This window comes from Callorhinchus milii, unplaced genomic scaffold, assembly GCF_018977255.1.
Source record: "Callorhinchus milii isolate IMCB2004 unplaced genomic scaffold, IMCB_Cmil_1.0 Scaffold3, whole genome shotgun sequence".
NCBI classification, from domain to species: domain Eukaryota; kingdom Metazoa; phylum Chordata; class Chondrichthyes; order Chimaeriformes; family Callorhinchidae; genus Callorhinchus; species Callorhinchus milii.
Window position 1 is genome coordinate 4479592 of NW_024704744.1, and position 24575 is coordinate 4504166.

Consider the following 24575-nt stretch of genomic DNA (forward strand, 5'->3'; position numbering starts at 1 on the left):
GTTTGGATGAGACGTCAGACTGTAATTCTGTCTGCCTGTTCAGATGGACGTTAAAGGTCCCATGGCACTGTCTGAAAGAGAAGGGAGCTTCTCCCGCTGTCTTGGCCAATAATCCTCTAGATAAAATGTCATGGATGCTTGTGGGACATTGCTGTATCTTCTTTATATATATATATACTGATAAAACGACAATGTTTGCACTTCAAGAAGGATCTCGCTAACCGATTGATGCAGAGACATGATTTATACCTCATCGGAAAGATCTTGTACTGAGAGTGACATGGGCATATTTGTTTTTGGATATCTCCTATTGTTCATGGTTTATTTTCAGTTTTGCATTTTTTGCTGCAGTTACACCTATGGCCGATAAGTCAAAGTGGCTCTGTGGCATCGTGTGTCACAGAGCACCTACGTAGCCAAGCGGGATACAAAGTAAAGAACACAGACAAAGCTCAGCCATGGCAACAACAATAAAATTAAATTTTTAAAGCGCTGAGTCCTCCCACTGAGTCCTCCCAAAAGGAATCCTTCCACAGGACTACTCCCAGATGAGTAGAGATAAAGATGAAATGTCTGTCTGTGTGTTTGTGTGTGTGTTGATCTTCATTCATATTGGATGCTTTGTTTGTAAGCGTAGCTTCAACGGGTCCAGCTAGTCTTAAATAAATCAATTAAACTTGCTGGGAGAGCATTCAAGATCTTAATACACTTTCAACATTCAGAAGACATACATCAATTAACCCCCCCTTGAGTGTACATTGGTAAATCTAATTTGCGGCCTTTCTTAACGGGTTCTTTGATAAGAAATGGGTAATTATCGAGTCAACAAACATGCTGCATTGCTGAAATTCAATAGTCACACAAATCAGGCAAAGAGTACTTGGATCTGTGGGGCAGGAGCAGAATCCATAGTCACTTTCATCAAGAGGAAATTATAATAATAATAATCCTTGCATTTGATATGGTGCCTTATCACATTTTCAAGATGACTCAAAGCATTCGCTGAATATACTGTAAAGTGAATTAACTGTATATTTTGTGGGTGAAACGTGGCAGCAAATTGCATGCAGCAGTGTCCCAAAATCAGTTGCGGATTGAGTGACCAAATTATTATTATTTTTTGAAAAAAATTTAAGGGATTATTACCCTCAGAAAAGCGATCCGCCAATCGACTAAACAACCGGGTTCCTCCTTACTGCTAGGTAAACAGAGGTGTGTGGAGTAAAGAAACTTGCCTAATGTTTTGCCCTGGCTGTGAATTGAACCCAGGTCCTCTCTCTTGCGAGGCGAGTGCTCTAACAAATACAGTACAGGACTCCACGAGTCCTGGTGAAAACAACAATAACTTGCATTTATATAGCACCTTCATGCGACTCGGAGCACTAGCGATATAATTCGCACTTTGATTATTGTCTCATTTCAGAGCATATTATAATAATTCTTGCTTTTGATATTACGTCTTATCATATCAAAACGTCTCAAAGCGCTTCACAATAATTTCTGTGATGTGCCATGACTATTTATTTGTCGGCAGGGTTTGCTCTTGAAGATAATGAAAGTACGATAGTTATTAATATAAGATTTCAATTTTTACAGTGCATTTACATTTAGATAGCTCCTTTCACATCAGGAGAGCATCTCAAAGCACTTCAAATAGATAATAATGATAATAATAATAACAATAATCATAATTATCATCCATGCATTGGATTTGCACCTTTCATGTTGGGAGGATAATAATAATCCTAATAATCTTTGCATTTGATATAGAGCCTTATCACGTCTTCGAGATATCTTAAAGCGCTTCACAGAATATACTGTAAAGTGAATTGACTCTGTATTCTTGGGCAAAACGCGGCAGCGAGTAGCATACAATGTGTCAAAGTGCTTCACAGGCGTATTGCAAAGTGTAGTGATTGAGTATGTGTAGACGAATGCGGCAACGAATTTGCACACAGCTATTTCCTGTATTGTTGGAAGTGCTGTCTATTGGATGAAACGTTCAACTGAGCTCCTCTTTGCCTAGTTGTTAATGATCCCTTAGTACTGGTTGAAAGCAGACACTGTTGGGTCCAATAATCCTCCAGATAAAATTGATCATTCATTTTGTTTGTGGATGGTTTGTGAACATACAGGAAATACAACAACTTGCATTTATATAGTGCACTTTGCACAGAAAGGCACAGTTGTTGAAAGTGACAACATGAGTGACAATAGTGGCAGCCTGTTCTGAATTAATGGGATTTTATAAATGTTGGAGCTGACAAGGCGAGGCATTGGAAAAAATCGAGGAGAAAAGTGTTGAACATGTGGATAAGGGTTTCAGCTGAGTTGGGTGTGAGGATGTTCGAATACCGACATGGTGCTTGAATCTACAACACTTCTGAGACACCATCCGGTGCGAAGGGCCCTGTATAAATGAAAGTTGCTGTTGTTGTTCTATCTCAAAGATGGGAGACCGATCAACTGAGTCCGGCTGACATTGCCATGTATATTGAAAACAGCAATTAATAAAAAAATCTGCAGGTTATTGAGCTTGGAAATATAAGCATTATGCAAACTGTGTATTTCAAATAAATTGAGCTCTGCTCTGAAACATAGCTCTAGGAAACAATAAAAGGACTCTTTAAACTTGGTGCGAGAGGTTAATACTTCACATTGTGGCTCTAATTCTGCTGTGAAAATGAGTAACACAGTCTCCGCTGTTAAACAGAGTGTACATTATCTTTTTTGTATGATGAGTAACAGGTGAACAAGTGACTGAAGCTATAAATACCTCAAATGGCATTTAGAATATAAGTCCTGTAGCTCAGTGGTTAGAGCATTCGCCTCTCAAGCAGGAGGACCTGGGTTTGATTCCCGGGCAGGGTGAAATGTTGGGCAAGTTTCCTTGCTCCACACACCTCAGTTTACCCAGCAATAAGTAGGAACTCGGTTGTTCGTCAATTGGTGGATCGCTTTTCCAGGGGTAATAACCCCTTCAAAAAAAAATTAATTAATGATAATAATTTGGACACTCAATCCATGACTGTTTATGGGACACTGTTGTGCGCAATTAGCCGCTGCGTTTTGCCCACAAAATATACAATTAATTCACTTTACAGTATATTCTGTGAAGCACTTGAGATGTCGAGAAGACATAATGAGGTGCTATATCAAATGCAAATATTATTATAAAGGAGGCCACAAGATCATGTGTCTCTTTTATAACAGAGGGACCACTGACGCATTGCTACCAGCCAAGATTCACCAATCGGGAGTTTGTTCTCCTATCCTGTTGTCCTGGCCATTACCCCTCACACACATGGTCATTCACATTATTGCTGTTTATGGGATGTGTTTTATTTGATCAGCCGGTTGTCTGAAGTATGCAGAAACCAATTGCCATGCTTAGGAGCATCCACACCAGACTGAGAGTTCCCCATGCGTATGCCATCCACATATGGAAATGTTCCTGTGTCTGGAAGGGAATGTGAACTCTCTCTTCCTGGAGGGACGCACTCTACTTAACTAATCCTGGAGAGAATTGGGCACAGGTTGGGTTGGGGACCCCAGAGTGCTGAGTAACTGTTACAAGTTTAACCCGCTAAAAGGGCATAACTTGTAAATGAGAACATTCTTTTGAAAGCTTGGGGTTGTTGCTGTGTGCTAATTGGGCATCATGAATAGGGATGAGGCATCATGAATAGGGATGAGGATGACCAAGAAACTGCAAGAGGATTTAAGCAGTAGCACAATGGGCTGATCAGTGGCAAATTAAGTTTAATGAAGGGAAATGTGAGTTGATTCATCTTGGTAGAGAAAAAAACAAGAGGAGAGAGTATATATTGAATGGCAGTATCTTGCAAGAAGCAAAGGTTTTGTACATAAGTCACTGAAAGTGGCATTGCAAGTGGCAAAGGCTGTAAAGAAAGCTAACAGAATGCTGGGTTTTATACTCAGGGAGATAGAGTACCAAAGTAAAGCAATAATGCTAAGTTTTTGCAAATCATTGGGTAGGCTGCCACTGGAGTACTGCAACAAGTTTTGGGCACCTCACTTCAGGAAAGAACTTAAGACCTTAGGAGTGGGTGCAATTGGTTGCTTTGAGGATGTCAATTTGTTAAGTCACTACAATCCTGTGAAGCACTTTGAAACGTCCTCCTGATGTGAAAGGCACTATATTAATGCAAGCATCATTATTATCATTATATTTATTCTTATTAGTTTGTCTAATTGTTACTGGGTTCCAATCAAACCATTTGGTGATGGACTATACTCCTCAGGCCTTTGAGATGTTCTACCGACATGAAAGATGCTGTACCAAATGCTGAAATTATTAGGATTTTAATAACCAGAGCACAATAATAATCCTTGCATATTTAACATAGCTCCTTGTCACATCTTTGAAATGTCTCAAAGTGCTTCACAGAATATACGTAAAGTGAATTGACTGTATTTTGTGCGTGAAACACGTCAGCCAGTTACGCACAGTAGTGTCTCACCAACAGTCCTGGATTGAAGTGATCAATTTATTATTATAATTTTTGGGGAAGAAATTATTACCCCCAGAAAAGCAAATCCGCCAATCAACTAACAACCGGGATCCTACTTACTGCTGGGGAAACAGAGGCGTGTGGAGTAAGGAAACTTACCCAACATTTCGCCCTGCCGGGAATCGAACCCAGGTCACTCGCTTGCAAGGCGAGTGCTCTAACCACTGAGCTACAGGACTCTACATTGGTTCAGAACGGACTCGCCTGGATAGGTGCAAATATTTGTCAGTCCACTTCTGGCCTGCAGGCCATGAGTTGACCACACAGAGAGTTGGGATGACTACACAGAGAGTGGGCAATGAGAATGGCCATTGCTCCAGCGCAGTGCTGGGAGTAACCTGTGTTGAGGGACTTGCTGCCCTTCCGTCTCATCAAACCGAGGTCCTGGCTGCCTGTTCGGATGGACGTTAAAGATCCTGCGCCACTATTTGAAAAGAGAATTGAGTTTCTCCTGGTGTCCAAGCCAACAATCCCTCCAGATAAAATGGGTTATTTACTTCATGGCTGTTTGTGGGGGCATTGCTCTACGCAAATCGGCTGCCACTTTTGTCCACAAAATACACAGATGCTTTGCAGTAAATCCTGTGAAGCTTTCAGATGTTTCTATATTATAGGCACTGTATTAAATGAAAGGATGAAAGGATAAATGAAAGGTCTTTTGTACTGAGGGTTAAGGCAAGGGAAAGGGGAAGCTCAGATGAAATATGGGGCTAAAAGCCCTGGTCGGAAAGACCTGGGAGAAAACATCAGGATGAAGAAAGCAGAAGGCAAAGGATTTGGATGGAATTACTGAAATCTAATGTGCGGAGGTGAGAAAAAACTATTCTACACTGTGGACACAAGCGCAATAAATAATGGAATAAAAGAGGTGCTTGCAGGCTGCATACAGAGCAGGACTGAGGTGTCGGGTCACATAGATTCCTGGTGTATTTGCAATGCATTTTAGATCACAGAACTGAACACTACATCGATTTTCAGTGACGCATCACCGTTATAGAGAGGGCGGATAAGTCCACCCAGTGGAATTTTCAATCATTCTTTGGGCAGAAGTTCTACCCGGATCTAAGGTCCATGCCGTTCACTGATGTAAAATTTCAGAACAGACAAAAACCTATTGAATTCTTCAACCAATACTTCATTCTGAAATCTTTCTTTTCTGTAAGTTTTTTTTAGCAACCACCAAAAGACAAGCTTCAAAGTTAACACTAAATTCATCAGTAGAGTAAATATAATAACAAGAACAAGAACAACAATAACTTGCATTTATATAGTGCCCTTCATGCTGGATGGCATTTTTGAGTGCAAGGAATAATCCTTGAATTTGATATAGTGCCTTATCATTGCATTGAGACGTCTCAAAGCTCTTTACAGAATATGCAGATTGTTGATTTTTTAAAAAATGTTTTGTTTTTTAGTATGAGCCCGTGCAGAGCTGTGGACAACTTCTTCAATTCGCTGGCTTCTTGCGAAGAAACTATGAACAAATCAGATTCCAAATAAATAATAATAATAATAATTCTTTCATTCGATATTGCACCTCATCACATCATTAAGACATCTCAAAGCACTTTGCAGAATATATTGTAAAGTGTATTGACTGTGTCATGCAATTTTGTGGGCCAAATGCAGCAGCCAATTGCATACAGCAGTTTACCACAAACAGTCATGGATTGAGTGAACAAATTTATCTTTGAGGGATTATTACCCTTGGAAAGTGATCTGCCAATTTACTAACAATCGTGTTCCTACTTACCTCTCGGTAAACAGAAGCGTATTGAATAAGGAAACTTAGTCAACGATTCGCCCCGCCTGGGAATCAAACCCAGGTCCTCTCACTTGTGAGGCAAATTGAGATCTAATTTAGAAAAATTTCCACAATTCTGCACAATCTTAAATATTAAGGTGAAATTGCTCGGCTGCCTGAGACTAGGTGGAATGTCAGGCCACAGATATTTGGATTTCCAGTCTTAAAGCTTCTTACATTACTTTGAAATACTGCCTCGAAATCTTTATCCCAATGGATTTCTTAATTGTCTGTTATGATTAAACCATACGTTACAAGGCTGGGATTTATCACTGCTCCACAGACACACAGCCCAGTGTCTAATATTGGGTCTTTGCAATTTCACTCAGTTAAAATCCAGTCGGCACAGATTAAATGATCAATCTGAGTTTAGTAAAGGGAAACTTCAACTATTTACATGATAAATGTACTTGGTACCTCTCTACTTTCTCCCCATTCCACTATCTGCTGCTTCCCCTCAGCTGGCTCTGGCTTCCCGCCAACCAATGGTGGCTGTGCCTTCAGCCACTAAGCCCCGAAGATTTGGAACTCTCTCCCCCAATCCCTCTGCTTTTCCCCCTCCTTTAAATCACGACTGAATACTGTCCTCTTCAATCGTGCTTACAGTCGCGTCCTTCCTCCCCCCAGCACAGCCTCAGGCTCCGCCATTGTTAAACGGTCCGAGATGCTGCCCCACATGAAGAGTGCTGTATAAACACAAGTTATTGTTGTTGTATTTATTTCAAGGTGTCTGAGTGACACTAAACATGTACTGTGTTACCTTGTGTTTAAAAAGAAAGATTAGTCAGGTTTCAGCTTTCCTCTCTGGACATGAGATTGAGATATTTTAGGGTCTTCAAGATTGTGAAAGGATTTGAGAAGGTGGATGTTAATCAGCTGTTTACATTTATTTTGAGTCCCAAAGAAGGGGGCATAAATATAAGATAGCAATAATAATAATCCTTGGATTCGATACAGCACCTTATCGCATCTTCAAGATGTCTCAAAGCGCTTCATGGGACACACAGTAAATTGGTGGCAATGTCTGCATTTTGTGGGCGAACGCAGCAGCCAATGTGACGTCCCACAAACAGTCACAAAGTGAATGATCACTGTAAATCCTGTGAGGCAATTCGATGCAGGGATTCATTGTGACGTCCCAAAGCGCTGCACAGGATTTTACTGTGAAATGCCGTGAGCATGTGTTTTGTGGGCAAATACGGTAGCCAATTTCGTTACAGCAATGTCCCACAAACATCTCGACGATGTGATAAGGCGCTATATCAAATGAAAGGATTATTATTATAACATGGACTAATTGGGCCAAATAGCCTGTTTCCATGCTGTAACAGTTCATGTATTTCTATTCCAGGATTCCCAGAAGATAGGAAGTTGAGTCTTGTTGGGAACGTACAAGCAGAAGGCAAGTACGTTTCTATTTTTGCTGTGACTACTGCTGCTTAAGACATTGCCTTTGTGTCATTTGGGTAGGTATCATTAACAGGCACTTGTATTCAACACAGATCATTAATGCAGGTGGGTTGCTCTATGCAAAAATTGCCATCTCTATCAAGCTATAATAAACTGATGGGTGCCTTCGACCCCAGGTCTCACATTGTCCTTGCTCACAGGAGGAACTGAGTAAATATTAGAACGCACACATTAAAATAATAATCCTTGCATTTGATGCAGCACCTCATCACATCGTCGCAGTGTCCCAAAGTAGTTCACAAGATTTTGCTGTGAAGTGCGGTGACCGTGCGATTTGTGGGCGAAACGCAGCAGCCAATTTGCACGCAGCAAAGTCCCCAAAACAGCCATGGAATGAACGATCGATTTTACCTGGGGATTGTTTGCAGAAAAAACAACCTCTGAAGTGCTTTGAGATGTTTTGATGCCGTGATAAGATGTTACATCAAAGGCAAGGAGTATTATTGTAAATACCATTAACAAGGATAATTCTTCCGAGAGTGATCATTGGGCTCCAGAGCAGTGTGAGTTGTCAACTCAGTTGTCAGCGGGAAGGAATAAGACCAGTGTATTTCAGTGTCTCATCAAAAGGACCATTGCGGTGTATGTAGGGGATGAGGGAGAGTAAACCAGAGCTGATAGGGGAGGCAGAGAGAGAGAGAGAGAAAACGAGAACGGAACCCAACAGAATCAAACTGCGTAAGCTCTGACTGGCTATAAAGCAACAACAACTTGCATTTAAATAGCACGCTTCACATAAGATAATGTTTCGGAGTGCTTCACAGTAGCGGGGTTCCACTAAGCTGAGAGGAAGGCAAGAGGGCAGAGGTGAGCGTAGCTGCAGTCAAAGAAGTGGGTTTTAAGGTGGGATTTGAAGACAGATAAAGAGAGGGCGAGGCGGAGAGATTGAAGTAGGGAGTTCCAGAGGTTAGGGGTGTAGTGACTGAAGGCTTGGTCACTAACGGTAGAGCAGAGAGGGCGGTGGCAAGAGGGGAGGGAGGGGGAAACAAGACGCACGACAGTCGTGTGTTTGCGAGAATCAGAGAAATGGGGATGCGTGAAGGGATTTGTTTGCGAGAAGTCAATTACAAAATAGAACCAGAATCGAGTCAAACATCATTAGTTCACATACAGCCGTGAATGCATGGAACTCTCAGTCTGGTTTGGATGCTCTTGAGCACAGTGATGGGTTTCCACATATGTCAGACACCCAGCCGACCAAAATAAAACATAATCATCACATCAATTCCATACCGTGGTCAACCTTTTATCCCCTCTCTCTTAAGTGCACAAGCTATGTATTTTTTTTAAATTATTGACTCCAAATTGGGTATTCAAATCGATCAAACATGACTCAATAGGAAAGAAATGCGAACATAATCTGTTAGTCAACTGGGAAAGTTGACACCATTGAAAAAGAGAAGGGAGTTTCTCCCAGTGGCCCGGCCAATCATTCCTAAATAAAATTGTTCATTCACTTTGTGGCTGTTTGTGGGACATTGGCTGTGTGAAAATTGACTGATACATTTACTCACACACAAAAAAATGCACAGTCACTACGCTTATAATTAATAATAATAAATTGATCACTTCAATCCATTACTGTTTGTGGGACACTGCTGTGCGCAATTGCCTGTGCATTTCACCCAAAAAATATACAGTCAATCCACTTTACAGTATATTCTGTGAAGAACTTTGAGACGTCTCGAAGACGTGATAAAGTGCTATGTCAAATGCAAGGATTATTATAATAATAATTATTATAATAATAATCCTTCCATTTGACATATATATAAATATACACAATCACTGTAGTTATAATAATAGTAATAATAATCCTTCCATATGATATAGCTCCTTGTCACTTACGTTTTTTACAATTTACAGTATATCTTCTGCATATCAAATATTGCATATTAAAAAAGTATATCAAATTGGCTGCTGCATTTACTCACGCACAAAACAGTCACTAGACTTAAAATAATAATAATCCTTCAATTTAATATTTATATACAGTCATTATGCTTATAATAATAATCCTTCCATGTAATATATATATAGTCACTACACTTATAATAATAATCATTCCATTTTGTGTGTGGAGCCTTATCACTGTAATTTGTTTTACACTATGCAGCATATCTTGTGAAGCGCTGTGGGATGTCCTCCTGGAGTGAAAGGCGCTATACCAAATATAAGGATTAGTATTTTTAGATAGGATCCTAATGGCCGAGTACATTGTGGTGCTCCTCCTGCACTGCCTGATTGGCGAAGCAGTGTTAAGCGGCAAAAATGTCACACAAATTTTCCTCTGATCGTGGTAGTTTAACTGATGACTCAAGACAAAGTATGCCTGTCAGGTGGTATTAATTGTAGGCTGGCACTATTCGTAAAGCGAAGGGTGTTTCTCCCTGTGCCGTGTCTGCATTGACGTAAGTGCTGGCTTTCGGATGAAACATTAAACCAAGGTCCTATCTGCCTGTTTAAGGCATTAAATAATAATAATAATAATCCTTGCATTTGATATAGCGCTTTTCACGTCTTCTAGATGTCCCAAAGCGCTTCACAGAATATACTGTAAAGTGAATTGACTGTATATTTTACGGGCGAACGCGGCAGCCAATTGTGCACAGCAATGTCCCACAAACAGTCATGGATTGAAAATGACCAATTTATTATTGTTTTGTTTTGGAGGGATTATTATTAGGCTCTGTGTGGAGTAAGGAAACTTGCCCAAGGTTTCGCCCTGCCTGGAATTGAACTCATGTCTCTCACACTGAGCTACAGGACTCAACATCCCACTGCACTGTGTCCTGGCCAACAATCCCCCAAATAAAACAGGTCACTCACGTCAAATTTCAGACATTGCTGTGCACATTCACCTTTCAATACACAGGCCCAGCCCTGAACGTAAGAATTGCTGGGCAAAAGAAGACCAAGGTCCATCTGGTTCGCCTCCCCCATCCTAGTAGTCACTTGACATGTCAAATGATATCCTAGTGGTGGCTTGACACTATACAATGAAATACTCACAGTAAATCCTGTGAAGTTCTTTGTGACTTTGCGGTAAGGAACTAAGCTAAATCCAACGATTATCATTATTATTTTTATAATGCTTTATTTCATTAATGAAATGCCTCAAAGAGCTTCGCAGTCATTGCTGTCAGGTTTGCCTGCAAACACAGTTGCAACATAATTTGTAGTTTGTTACTGTCAAGTGCAGTGCAATTAGTTCTAAATTAAGACTGAATTAAACACTTTTCCACCTTTCTGCACCCTTAATTACAGCGCTCTTAAGTGTAGTGACTGTTTGTGCCAACAATATGCAGCTCACAGAATTATGCACAAGTCTCATCCAAAATTATTGCTGCCTTTTTTGTCACAATGCAATGATCCCTCAGAACTGCACTGCAGAGTCAGCCTAGATGTGAGTTCAAAGACCACAATGTACGGCTTGAACTCACAACCTTATAATAAGAATAATAATTCTTGCATTTGATAGAGGGCCTTAACACATCGTTGAGATGCCTCAAAGCCCTTCACAGAATATATTGTAACGTGAATCTTAGGCAAGTTTCCTTACCCCACATGCCTCTGATTACTAGATAGTAAGTATGATCCTGGTTGTTAGTCGATTGTCAGATCGCTTTCCAGGGGTAAGAATCCCTCTAAAGAAAAAACGTGGCCACTCAATTCACGACTGTTTGTAGGACATTGCTGTGCAAAATTGGCTGCTGCATTTCGCATGTGGATTAAGGAAACTTACCTAAAGTTGCGCCCTGCCCGGGAACTGAACCCAGGTCCTCTCGCTTGCAAGGTGAGTGCTCTAACCAATATGCCACAGAACTCCTGCTGACTCAGAGGCGAGAGTGCTACCAACTGAGCCAGCCTATGTGCCATATCATAGACATCACCCAATACACTATCTCTTGACGAAAGGTCCAGCACAGGTAATACATAAATCTTAAGGTAATTGAGTAGAAACACCAGAATACCTACGCCCTGACCTCTTCCCTTCCCTCACAGAAAAACATTGCCCCTCTATTCCCCCTCCCCGCAGTAGCTTTGAATAAAAAGAAGGCAGGATACAGTTTCGATGTTGTAATGTGCTTATTAGCAAAATGCATTGAATCGTGTGACCTTATGACAGAACAGACAGATAATACATTTTCCACCATGCTATGTACTGGGATCTTCAGCATGCATGACTGATCTGAAACAAGTGATCCTACAATGCACGTATTGTTTCAATTAGCAAACTGAGGAAAGGTCAGTGCTTGTACAGCTATTAGAATGGTGTGCAATATCCTGGACTAATTCCAATAAATGTCGTGTGGGGAGTGCAGAGAAGAAGCGAAGAGAGAAAGGGGAGAAAAGGCAATGAAATAGGACTGAATGGATTTCTCTTTCAAAGCATGGACATGACAGCCCAAATGGCCTCTATATAAATGCAAGTTGTGGTTGTTGTAATGTTCTAAGGGTTTATGGGCAGAAAAATCCCAAACCTATAGAAAAAGCCCAATTTATCAAACTCCCCCAAACCTATAGAAAAATAACAAAGTGACTATCCGTCTTGATGGGGGGGGGGGGGGGGGGGAGGTAAGCGGGCTCTCCTTAGAGCTGAACTGGCTCCAAAGTGACATGTTTGGCAATGGAATTGCGCTCTGAGATGCTACCCTGCGTGGAGGGCGCTATATAAGTGCAAGTTGTTGTTGGTGGAATACCAGAATCAAGCCAACTCTCTGTGGTGGTCTCTGGTTCCTGAGTCAGACAGGCCCCAGTATTCCAGGGCACTGCTGAAGACAGCACAGCCAGGCTAGGCTGACTCATCGGCAGGACTTGGAAGGGCAGATCAGTCACTGGGGGCAGGGAATCCTCCCACTCAGCTCCTGTTAACTCTGCAAGCCAAAGCCCTATAGGTAGGGTGGTCCTAGCTAGACAAGCAGCGGAAAACCTTGCCAGGCAGTAGTATCAATGGCAAGCTTTATAGTTTTAGCTGGTTAGACTTCATTTTCGACGGCAAGTTCGGCAGCTAATTTGCGCACAGCAATGTCCCATTAACAACCATGAAATGATTGACCAATTAACCTGTGGGATTTGTTGACCAGGACACTGGGGGAAAACTCCCTTCTCTTTTTAAGTAAGGCCGAAGGTATTTTAACATCCACCTAGAACTCGGTTTAATGCTAACATCTCATGTAAGAAGTGCGTCATTTTCTAAATGCAATCTCAGCCGAGACACTCATGAGCTCAAAGAATGCCACGGGGCTTGAACCCACAAACTTCTGACACAGAGGTGAAAGTGCTACCAGCTGAGGTCAGGCTGACACCAAAGCACCTGCCTGCTCCATTCGCTAAGCTTAGTGATTTTGCTCCTGGTCGCTTATAAAATATAGCGCCGTGTTTAAATGATAAATGACATTAAATGATATTGTTTTAAAATTGCTTTGTTTCTTTTATTTCAATGCAACAGAGCAGAATATCCTCTTCTCTGAGGACTGACCTATTGCTAACTTAAATATTTGATATTGCATTTTCTTACCTAGGTTGCTATGACAATCCTTTGCGGATGTGGATAGATTGTGGATGGAGGTGAGCCAGAGGGAGAGAGAGAGAGAGAAAGAGAGTGTGTGAGCTGTCGTGAGCTATTTTTGAGAAGATGAAATGCCCTTGAGATGTAACCTGGTGTTTCATTAGCTTTGGTGACAGCAGCCTCCCATTATCTGGAGACTTCAGTCGCTGATCAATAATCGCACCCAAATCCTGTCTCTCCTGCACTGCTAATAGACACCTCTTCATTTTGTACACATGTTCACTGTGTCTTGTCTGCAATCTCCATCACCCTCCCATTTGATCCGTATTAAAATCTATCTGACACTCATTCCTCCATCCATCTACTTAATTGGCCCACATCATCTCGACTGCTATTTATCTTTCTTTTAACTTATCTGTTCACCTCCCAAAGATGTCTGATATCATCAACAAATGAATCACAAAGTGCAGCCTGGCTCAGTTGGTAAAACTCTTTCGCCTGAGTTCAGAAGGTTGTGGGTTAAAGCCCCACATCGGGACTCAAAGTCTAGGCTGACATTCCAATGCAGTGCCAGGGGTTGTGTTTCATTGTTGGAGCTGCCTTATTATTATAGATGAGACTTTAAAACAAGGTCCCGTCTGCCTGTTCAGGTGGACGTTAAAGATCCTATGGCGTTACTCGAAAAGAAAAGGGAGTTTCTCCTTGTGTCCTGGCCAACAACCCCCCAAACACAATTGGTCAATCACTTCTCGGCTCTTTGTGGGATGAAGCTGTGCACAAAACTGCTTGCTGTATATTCGCCTACAAAATATATATTCACGATACTTTACAATAAATACTTTGGTGCATTTTGAGACATTCTCCTGACGTGAAAGGCGCTATATCAAATAGAAGCATTACTATTATTATTGACTCTGACTATAAATCTAGTTGCTGATTTCTATATCCTCTCTAAAGCCACAATGTCAGTTTAAGGTCCCTGGAGGTTTTTGCTGGAGCATCGCTGTAGTTATACCATCCAAACGTTTTTCAACCCCAATTTCCACTGATCGGTGGGTGAGCCAGTAACAAGAGGTTTCGAGGAGATTAACCACAAGCAATAGGAGATCTGCTTTGCAAATAGAGAGGTTGGTCAATGTGCAATCCCTCAACACATATGTCTGTTGAAGCTTAGTTCATAACAGCAATGAATGAATACATGACGATAATATTTAAAGGTCTTGGGGGAACAGCAGTGGAGGAGACAGCTCCAAAAGTGCAGCTTGTATCATAATAATAATCCTTGCAATTGATGTAGCCGCTTATCATGCCTTCGAGACATCTCAAAACGCTTCACAGGATATATTCTAAAATGTATTGACTGTATATTTTGTGGGCGAAACATGGCAGCCTATTGCGCATAGCGATGCTCCACAAACGGTCGGGATTGAGAGACCAAATTATTATTATTTATTTTTTGAAGGAATTAGCCCCAGAAAAGCAATCCACCAATCAACTAACAAGGTTCCTACTTACCTCTAGGTAAGCAGAGGTGTGTGGGGTAAGGAAACTCGCTTAAGGTTTTACCCCACCTGGGAATCGAACCCTGGTCCTCTTGTTTGTGAGACAAGTGCTCTAATCTATATGCAGGGGAAAAGGGTGGGGGGTGAAGGAGGGTGGAGGGATAGGGCAAAGTGGGAGATAACTAGAGGCATTATTAAACAGATCATTTTTTTTAGGTGGAACTTAAAGACATATGGAGAGAGGGCAAAGCGAAGGAATGAGGGAGGTTTGGGGCTGTTCCAGAGGTTAGGAGAGTAGTTGCTGAAGGCTTGGTCTCTGACAGAGGCACAGAGAGGGTGAGGGATATATAATGGGCCATAGTCAGTTGAACAAAGGGGGCGAGCAGAGGAGTGGGTGTAGGAGAAGTTCAAACATACAGGGAAGTGCGAGGGTATGAAGGGTTTCGATCGTAGCCAGGAAGCCGGTGGAGCCTGGTAAGGTCTGGGTTGGCAGGCATGGTGGGAGTTTGTCGTGGGCGGTGTTGTTTTGGAGTAGATGGAGCTAATGGATGGTGGAGCCTAGGGGAGGAGTGAGGTGAGGAATGCGATTGAAAAGTCCAGGTGGGAGGTAAAAAAAAACGCGTGAATGATGGTTTGGGCGGCATTTGATGTGTGATAATAATGAATAATAATAATCATAATAGGTAACAACCTACAGCTTTGTTGGACACAAAGATCTGAAAAATAATAATAATAATCCTTGCATTTGATATAGCGCTTTTCACGTCGGGAGGACGTCCCAAAGCGCTTCACAGAACACACTGTAAAGTGAATTGACTGTATATTTGTGGGCGAACGCGGCAGCCAATTGCGCACAGCAATGTCCCACAAACAGTCGTAGATTGAAAATGACCCAATTTTTTTTTTATTATTGTTTTTATTAATTATTATTAATGATAGAAAAACACAAAAACTGTTGACCATTCATGGCCTACATGGTTTAAAAGCTGATGTCCAACATATTTACGTACCAAGGAAATAAGGAGGAAAAGGTCTGACTGAAATTGAGAGCATCTGACAAATCAACAATTTTGGGTTTGGTTGAGTACTCATCCACAAAATATACACTCAATCCACTTCAAAATATATTCTGTGAAGCGCTTTGCGATGTCTTAACTACATGACAAAGCGCTATATCAAATGCAAGGATTATTAATATATCGGAACAAATCCCGATGATAAAAAAACATGAAAACCAGAGAAAGAAATTTTCCATCATTAAAGAAGCAACCAAGATCACACACGAATATGACATCCATCAAAAAGAAATGGAAAGTAGTTCATCTCGACCAACAAAAATGGTACATGGAATGAAATATTTCCTTAAGAAGTTAATGATGTCTTTTAGAAAAACGAATGTGAGAAGAAAATCATGTGAGGTCAATGAAAGAAAAGTGGCTATATATAATAATAATCCTTGCATTTGATATAGTGCCTTATCACGTCTTCAAGACATCTCAAAGCGCTTCACAAAACATACTGTAAAGTGAATTGACTGCCTTTTTTGGGGTGAAACGCGACCACCAATTCGTACAGCAGTGTCCCACAAACAGTCGTGGATTGAGTGACCAAATTACTATTTTCAACATTTTCTTAAAGATATTGTTACCCCCAGAAAAGCGATCTGCCAATCGACTAACAACCGGGTTCCAACTTACTGCTTAGGTAAACAGAGGCGTGTGGAGTAAGGAAAGTTGCTCAATGTTTCGCCCTACCGGGAATCGAACCCAGGTCCTCTAGCTGGCGAGGTGAATGCTCTAACCACTAAGCAACAGGACTCCACATATAAACAAAAGCTGGTTGACTAGCAGGGATCTGAAAGCTGAAACAGAAGCTCTCATAGCATCAGCACAAGACTAATCTATTACCACCTGATGTTGTGAAAATAAGATCGTAAAGAGAAACATTGATCCATAATGCCATATGTGTTATCAAACACCAGAAACAATAGACCACATATTGTCACCATGTCCAGCCCTATACCACAGTCAGAGTATTTGATTAGACATAATAATGTAGTAAAATGTAACTAAACCGGATGTGAGGAAGAAAGGAGAGCTGAGGATCAGACTGTAATGGAGGTATTCAGCCCATCAAGCCTGTTCCCCCTTTAAAAGGCTGTAGGAAGAAGCGAGCACCGAGAGAGAGAAGTTTCACAGTCTTGAGGTCCCGAGATGAAAATTTCACCCAGCTTTAGTCTGCAAGACCATTTTATATAAAAGTGTAACATTGTGAAGAATTGTGACAAATTCTTCACCTCACTCCTAATTTGGAAGCCAGTTTCTTAACAGGGAATTTGGGAAAACGGCTTCTAATTTAGGACTGAAGTAAAGAAGCTTCCACAGTTTTACACGATTTTAAAAGGTGAGGCCAAATGGTTTTAGTTAGAAGAGCAGAGACAAAGAACAAGGAGCAAGTTTGAAGTCACAGCTCTTGAAAATGATGTGTTGTAAACTCACAAGACTTGTTCGGATTAAGAACCTCTTTATGCCCATTTGATCTAATCCTTCTAGAATATCCGTCCAACAATCCTCCCATCACAGCATTAAGCTATATTATATCAAGTGTTTTTACACAATTCCAATGTCCTGGTCCCAACCACTCTAAGTGTTTACAAAACGCAAAATACTGCAGATGCTGGAAATCTGAAACAAAAAAAAGAAGTCACTGGGAACACTCAGCAGGTCAGGCAGCATCTATAGAGAAAGGAAAGTGAGTCAATGTTTCGGGTCCACGATCCTTCGTCAGAACAGTCAAATCACCCTAATTAAATCCTAATCACCCTCATTTAATCAAATCACCCTAAGTGCTTACCTTGATCCAATTGTTAATTACCCTCTGGGTAAAGAAATGCTTCCCAGTATCTATCCTGAAATTGCCCTTTGCAACTCTAAACCTATGTCCTCTTGTTCAACCCACGAGTGTTTGTGGGACACTGTTGTGCGCAATTGGCTGCTATGTTTTCCCCAAAAAATATACAGTCAATTCACTCTACAGTATATTATGTGAAACGCTTGAGACATCTCAAAGCCTAAGGTGCTATATCAAATGCAAGGATTATTATTATTATTATTATTATTATTACTACTGTCCTTATGCACCTGAAAGTATTGATCAAGTTTAATTGCATTTAAAATGCTATACATCTCTATGAGGTCCCCTCTGAGATATCGCTGAAGATTGAAGAGCCCTAGCTTAGTCCATAATCCAGCAGACATATTAGTGGGGTAAAGAGTAATGAAAATAATGATAAAATAAGAATAAGGTTCATTTATAGAAAGATTTATGCTAAATGCCATTATCCTCGGTGGATGAGTCCTGTAGCTCAGCGGTTAGAACACTCGCCTCGCAAGCAAAAGATCTGGGTTTGATTCCCAGCAGGGCAAAACATTGGGCAAGTTTCCTTACCCACACGCCTGATAATAATTCCTCAAGAAAAATAAAATAATAATTTGGTCATTCAATCCACGACTGTTCGTGGGACACTGCTGTGTGCTATTGGCTGCCGCGTTTCGCCCACAAAATACACAGTCAATTCACTTTACAGGTATATTCTGTGAAGCGCTTTGAGATTTCTGAAAGATGTGAAAAAGCGCTATATCAAATGCAAGGATTATTATTATACAGAAAACAAAGCAGCATATCTATTCCAATCAAACAATTAGACGATTAATTTGAATTTGGGGATAAAACTGGATTAGGAAGGCTAAAGGGTCTTAGCTATGATGAGAGGCCGGGTAGACTAGAGTTATGTTTCTTAGAACAGAGGGGTTTAACAGGTGATTGAAGTATTTAAGAATTGACAGGTCAGATAGGGGATGACTCGTCCCTCTGGTAGAGTGATCCATTGCAAGGGGACATTGTCTTAAAATCAGACCGAGACAGTCAATACTGAGGTCAAGAGGCATTTCTTCACACAGAGAATTGTGAAGATGTGGAAAGTTCTGACCCAGAAAGCTGTAAAGGTGGAATCACATGGAACGTTTAAAAGAGAGACAGACAGAGACTTGGCTGATAGAGGTTATTAAGAAGTATGGTGAAAGGGTGGAACTTTGGGATGAATAATAATACTAATAATCCTTGCTTTTGATATAGCTCCTTGTCAAGTCATTGAGATGTCTCAAAGTGCTTCACATAATATATTGTAAAGTGGATTGACTGTATTTTGTGGGCGAAAAGCAGCAGCCAATTGGTTTGAAGATTACCAGACAAGATTGAATAAACTGGTGGGCAAAGGCTCGATGGGCTGAATGGCCTCCTCATGTTCTGTTTTCCTGCATTCTTTTAATGTGACATTTTACCTCCTGGACAATGGAGAAAAAGAGACATGGCAAACGCTCCCTGCGGCTGAACTAAAATAACAATAACAATCCTCGCATTTGAAATAGCGCTTTGTCATATTGTTCAATGTGTGCCACTGAGTGGCAACAATATCATCAGAGAGATGAAGGTTTGCCCAAGGTCTGAGAGATTGCTTGAAGAAAGGGACCAGGAGAAAACAAGTGACTCCTGAAAGCAGAGGAAAATCACAGCTGACATTTCTTTACAACAAAGCTCTGCTGAGCAGATCACATCATTGGTTTCGAAAGGTTACGAACTGCTCCAGGGTGCCTCAAATTGCTGAAGAGGCCACGTGTGACAGGCAAAACTAATGTGAAGGACATCAGAAAGACTGGTAGTATTGTAGCAACACAACAACAAGAATAAATAATAATAATTTGATATAGCATCTCGTCACATTGTCGAAACATCTCAAACCCTTCAGAGGATTAATAATAATAATAATCCTTGTGTTTTATACAGCGCCTTATCATATCGTTGAGACTTCTCAAAGAGCTTCACAGGAATGGCGCACAGCAGTGTCCCACAAACAGGAGTAGATTGAGTGCCAAATTTTTTTCTCAGGGCTTGTTATGCCCGAAAAGCAATCTGCCAATCGTCTAAGAATCGGGTTCCTATTTTCTGCTAGGTAAACAGGCGCGTGGAGTAAGAAAAGTTGCCTAAGGTTTCGCCCTGCCCGAGATTCAAACCCGGGTCCTTTCACTTGCGAGTGAGCTCCCTAACCACTATGCTACAGGATTCCAATAGGCTAAAGCTCTTTGGGATTAGGTAAGCAGGAAGTGTCCCTCCATGAAAGAGAGTGCCCCTTCTATTCCAGTCATCGTGATATTTCCTTGTGTAGTTGACGTACAGATTTAGAACACTCAGTCTGGTTTCGATGCTCTAAATGGACTGAATCCAGCTGACCCCGAAAAAACATATCTCTCCTAACCTTTTGCCGATACGAGTGCTGGCCAATCCATGACCTGTGGGCCGTCACGAAGCAGCCAAACATTCACACTCGTCCAGGTAGGTCTGTGTTCAATAAATCAATGCATTTCCAGGTTTTTCTTGATTGAATCTTCTTGATTTATGGCATACATCAAGAAATATTCAATCAAGAAAATGTATTTTGTTGACCGACCGTAAAGGTTGGTCACTGCTGCCCTATATCATTGGCATTGTTGATGCCCGAAGCACCACTCAACAGCAAACCATCCTACGCACTACCTGTCACTTCCCTTGTAAGGGTTAGTGAAGCTGCAAGGGCCCATCTGATACCTTTAAGTCACAGGAAACATTGTTTAATAGTGGCTGACAGCCGAGTCCACTCAATGGCAACTCACTCCCTGACGTCCGCTTGCATCAGACTCTATTCATTTATAGCTTTGTCCAGGCTTGGGGGAAGCAGCCAGAGGTCGAAGTACCGCTCTTATTGTGTGGCAGTTTCTGTCCTCAGCTCCACCTGAATTGGAGCCCAGATACGAGATCCTTCCAACATTATGAAACTCACTCAATGCCGACAATTACGGAACGCTGCGAGTTTCGTAGAAACAAAACTCCTCATGTTCCAAATACTTACAATAACAGCACGTTACATTTGTATACATTTCACGTTGAGAGGATATTCCAAGATGCTGGACAGTCAGGGATTTGGACATGAGCTGGGGGTTTGGATCAGGAGGTTTGGAGGGCAGGGAGGTTAGGGGTAGGAGGGTGACCAAAGGTGAGGTCAAAGAGGAGGCACGGTCATACAAGGTTACAGAGGCCTTGAATTAGCTAGTCAGATGCCGGTAATAATAACAATCCCTGCCACTATTAAACAATGTTTCCCACAACAAATAATTCTCCACCTTTTCCAGCATCTCCAGCGTGATCCAACCACTAAACATATCTTTCCCTCCCCTCCCCCTCTCAGCATGCCGAAGGGACCGTTCCCTCCGTGGCTCCCTGGTTCATTCCTCCATCACCACCAACAGTTGCTCTCCTTCCCCAGACACCTTCCCACGCCAGCGCAGGACTTACAAAACCTGCCAATTCATCTCCTCCCATACCACTGTCCAGGGTCCCAAACACAATTTTCAAGTGAGACAACGATTTACTACCACCAATGAGTTTACTGCATTCGCTGCTCACGATGTGGTCTCCTTGTCCTGCCTCCCCCCTCTCTGTTAGTCCTTAAAAGCCTCCCCCTCTCAACATGCCCCAGTTCTGATGAATGATTGAGGACCCAAAATGTTGACTCAGTTTCCCTTTCTCCATGGATGCTGCCTGACCTGCTGAGCGCTCCAAACGACTTCTGTTTTGTTTCAGATTTCCAGCATCTGCAGTATTTTGTGTTTTGATAAAAATTCTTGCATTTGAAATAGCGCCTTATCACGTTTTCGAGACGTCTCAAAGCGCTTCACAGAATAATAATAATAATAATCCTTGCATTTGATATAGCACTTTTCACGTCTTCTAGACATCCCAAAGCGCTTCACAGAATATACTGTGAAGGGAATTGACTGTATATTTTGTGGGCATAACCCAGTAGCCAATTACGCTCAGCAGTGTCCTACCAACAGTCGCAGATTGAGTGACCAAATATTTTTTTGTGGGATTATTATCCCTGGAATAGAGATGTAACTAACCACCAAGTTCCTACTTACTGCGAGGTAAACAGAGACTTGTGGAGTGAGGAAACTTGACCAACATCTCGCCCTGTCAGGGAATCGAACCCATGTCCTCCAGCTTGTGAGGCGAGTGCTCTAACCACTACGCTACAGGACTCCATGTACACTATGTCCTTAGTAACCTAGCAACATGCCACAGATGCTCAGCTGGAGACCCGATTTTATTCATCATCACAACAGAGAGAATTGAGTTTCTGTTGTTTTAGCCGATAGAAATGGAACTAAGGAGGTTCCCACCCACACACCTCAGCCCAATTGCCCCCTCCCCCCCACGCCCGGTGATGACAGACAGACACTCTTGTGGTTTGTGTGTCCTGTATTTTAGCCCCACTGTGTTTAACACTGGCAATGTTTAACGCTGTGGACAGCCTGGTTGATTGCACGGAGATTAAGCAATACAGGACCCCAGACATAAAGGCACTGTAAACAATTTTGACGATGAACCGTTAAGTGTGCTCATGTCGTGCATCTTCATTAACTGCCGGCAGCAAAATCTTAGAATCATAGAATCCTACAGCACTAAAGGAGGCCATTCCTATGCCGGCTATTTGAAAGAGATGTTTGATTAAACCCACTCTCCCGCTCTTACGCCATAGACCTGCAAATCTTTCAAGTACCTTTTCAATTCCCTTTTGAAACACACTATCGAATCTGGTTCAACTGCCAGCCTAGCTCATTGGTGGGGCAGGACTTTTTCCTCACTCAGCTCCTGCTAACACTGCAAGCCAAAGCGTTAATGGGTAGGGTGTTCCTAGCTGGACAAGCAACTTTTTTTTGGAATAGTGCCATGAGATCTTTAATGTTCTTCTAAAAAGGCAAACGGGGTCTCAGTTTAACATCTCATCCAAAGGACTCTCAGTCTAATTTGGGTAGTCTTAAGGATAGCGATCTGGCTGACCCCGAAAAATCTGTCTGGATATTAGTCTAAATTATTCAAGCTAACTCACTGCTATTCAAGCAGCGAGTGGGAATCAACCACTTGACCTCATGAAAATGAACGCGATGATTAATGCCGGTGGCAGGAAAGGGCAAAAGCAAATGAGAAGGAAAGGGAAGACACTTAGTGCACGTAGCAGAGGTGAGTCGTGAAACAATGCAGCGTATCAAAAGCTTATAGCACTCAACCACCAGCAAGTCCCAACAACCTCAAAACCATCATCATTATTGTGTGTGAACATCAGCAGTACCCATAGTGGTAGGAAATGCAGCTTCGGGAAGAAAAGGAATCGATAATAATACAAATCCTTGCATTTGATATAGCACTTTATCACATCGTCAAGACGTCTCAAAGTACTTCACAAGATATACTGAGTACTTTGTGGGCAAAACCCGACAGCCAATTGTGCATAGCAGTGTCCCACAAACAGCCAAGTGGCCAATTTTATTTGGGGGATTGTTTGGCTAGGAAACTCCCTTCTCTTTTCGAATAGTGCCACGGGATCTTTAACGTCCACCTGAACAGGCAGACGGGATCTCGGTCTAACATCTCATCCGAAGGCCCATACGGTCACTTAAAATTGATGCTAAAACATCGTGAATGCTGCCTGGCAAGCTTTCCTGATGCTCATCTGGGTAGGACCATCCTATCTGTTAGGATTTTGCCATGCAGCATTACCAGAAGCTGAGAAGAATTCCTGCCATCAGTGACTGATTTGCCCTTCCAAGTGCTATTGATGAGCCTGCTCGTTGTGTTGGCTTGTCTGTTATCAGCAGTGCCCTGCAACACTGTGGCCCACCTGGACTACCGAGACCGCGCACAATGGGTCGCCTTGGTTCCATCAATCCATTGCCACCGTGGAGCCAGCTCAGCTCACAGACCTTCCCCCACATCCCCTAAAGCAGAACAAGGATCACTTAACTATATGTGTGATCCAATGCAAACCAGGGACCCAACCATTTTTACAGAAGACCAACTTAAGGACTGGAAAAAGCTACTCAGTTAGTGGGACTGAATTGCTAGTTAATGGGATTTGATTGTCAATTAGTGGGAGTCAATTGCTGGTTAGTGAACAACCAATTCATGTCTGGGAATTGTTGGGACCTTTATTGTCCCCTCGGACAGGCAGACGGGACCTCGGTTTAACGTCTCCTTCAAAGCACAGCTTTGTTAAGTGGACATTATTAACTGGAAAACATTGACTGAGTGTTAAAACATAGGTGGGGTGTGGGGCTGGCTATAACAGAGCTGAACCTGATATCACCCAGGACTCTCACACACGTATACATTACACACACAGACACACATAGGTTAATTTCACCCTGTGCTACCCAAGGAGCTGAGGTTAATTACAGCGTCCCCTAGCGTTGCTCAGAGCAGCTAACTCAGCAATGACTCATAATAATAATCCTTGCATTTGATATACACTTTAACAATCCTTGCATTTGATAATAATCCTTGCATTTGATATAGCGCTTTTCACGTCGGGAGGACGTCCCAAAGCGCTTCACAGAACACACTGTAAAGTGAATTGACTGTATATTTGTGCGCGAACGCGGCAGCCAATTGCGCACAGCAATGTCCCACAAACAGTCGTAGATTGAAAATGACCAATTTAATTATTGTTTTGGGTTTTTTGGAGGGATTATTATTAGGCGTGTGGAGTAAGGAAACTTGCCCAAGGTTTCGCCCTGCCTGGAACTGAACTCAGGTCTCTCACTTGCAAAGCGACTGCTCTAACTACTGAGCTACAGGACTCCACCTTATCATTTCATCTCAAA

At 41.9% G+C, this 24575-nt stretch overlaps 1 protein-coding gene and 1 non-coding gene across 2 annotated transcripts in view; both read right to left on the reverse strand.

The window, feature by feature from the left end:
* The window catches only part of LOC103185612 (adhesion G protein-coupled receptor B3-like), a 231373-nt gene that overhangs the window by 11234 nt on the left and 195564 nt on the right, over window positions 1–24575 (reverse strand). The gene's annotated exons all lie outside the window — the stretch shown is intronic.
* trnaa-ugc lies at window positions 4643–4714 on the reverse strand. The gene has a single exon. It is a non-coding gene; the product is annotated as a tRNA-Ala (tRNA).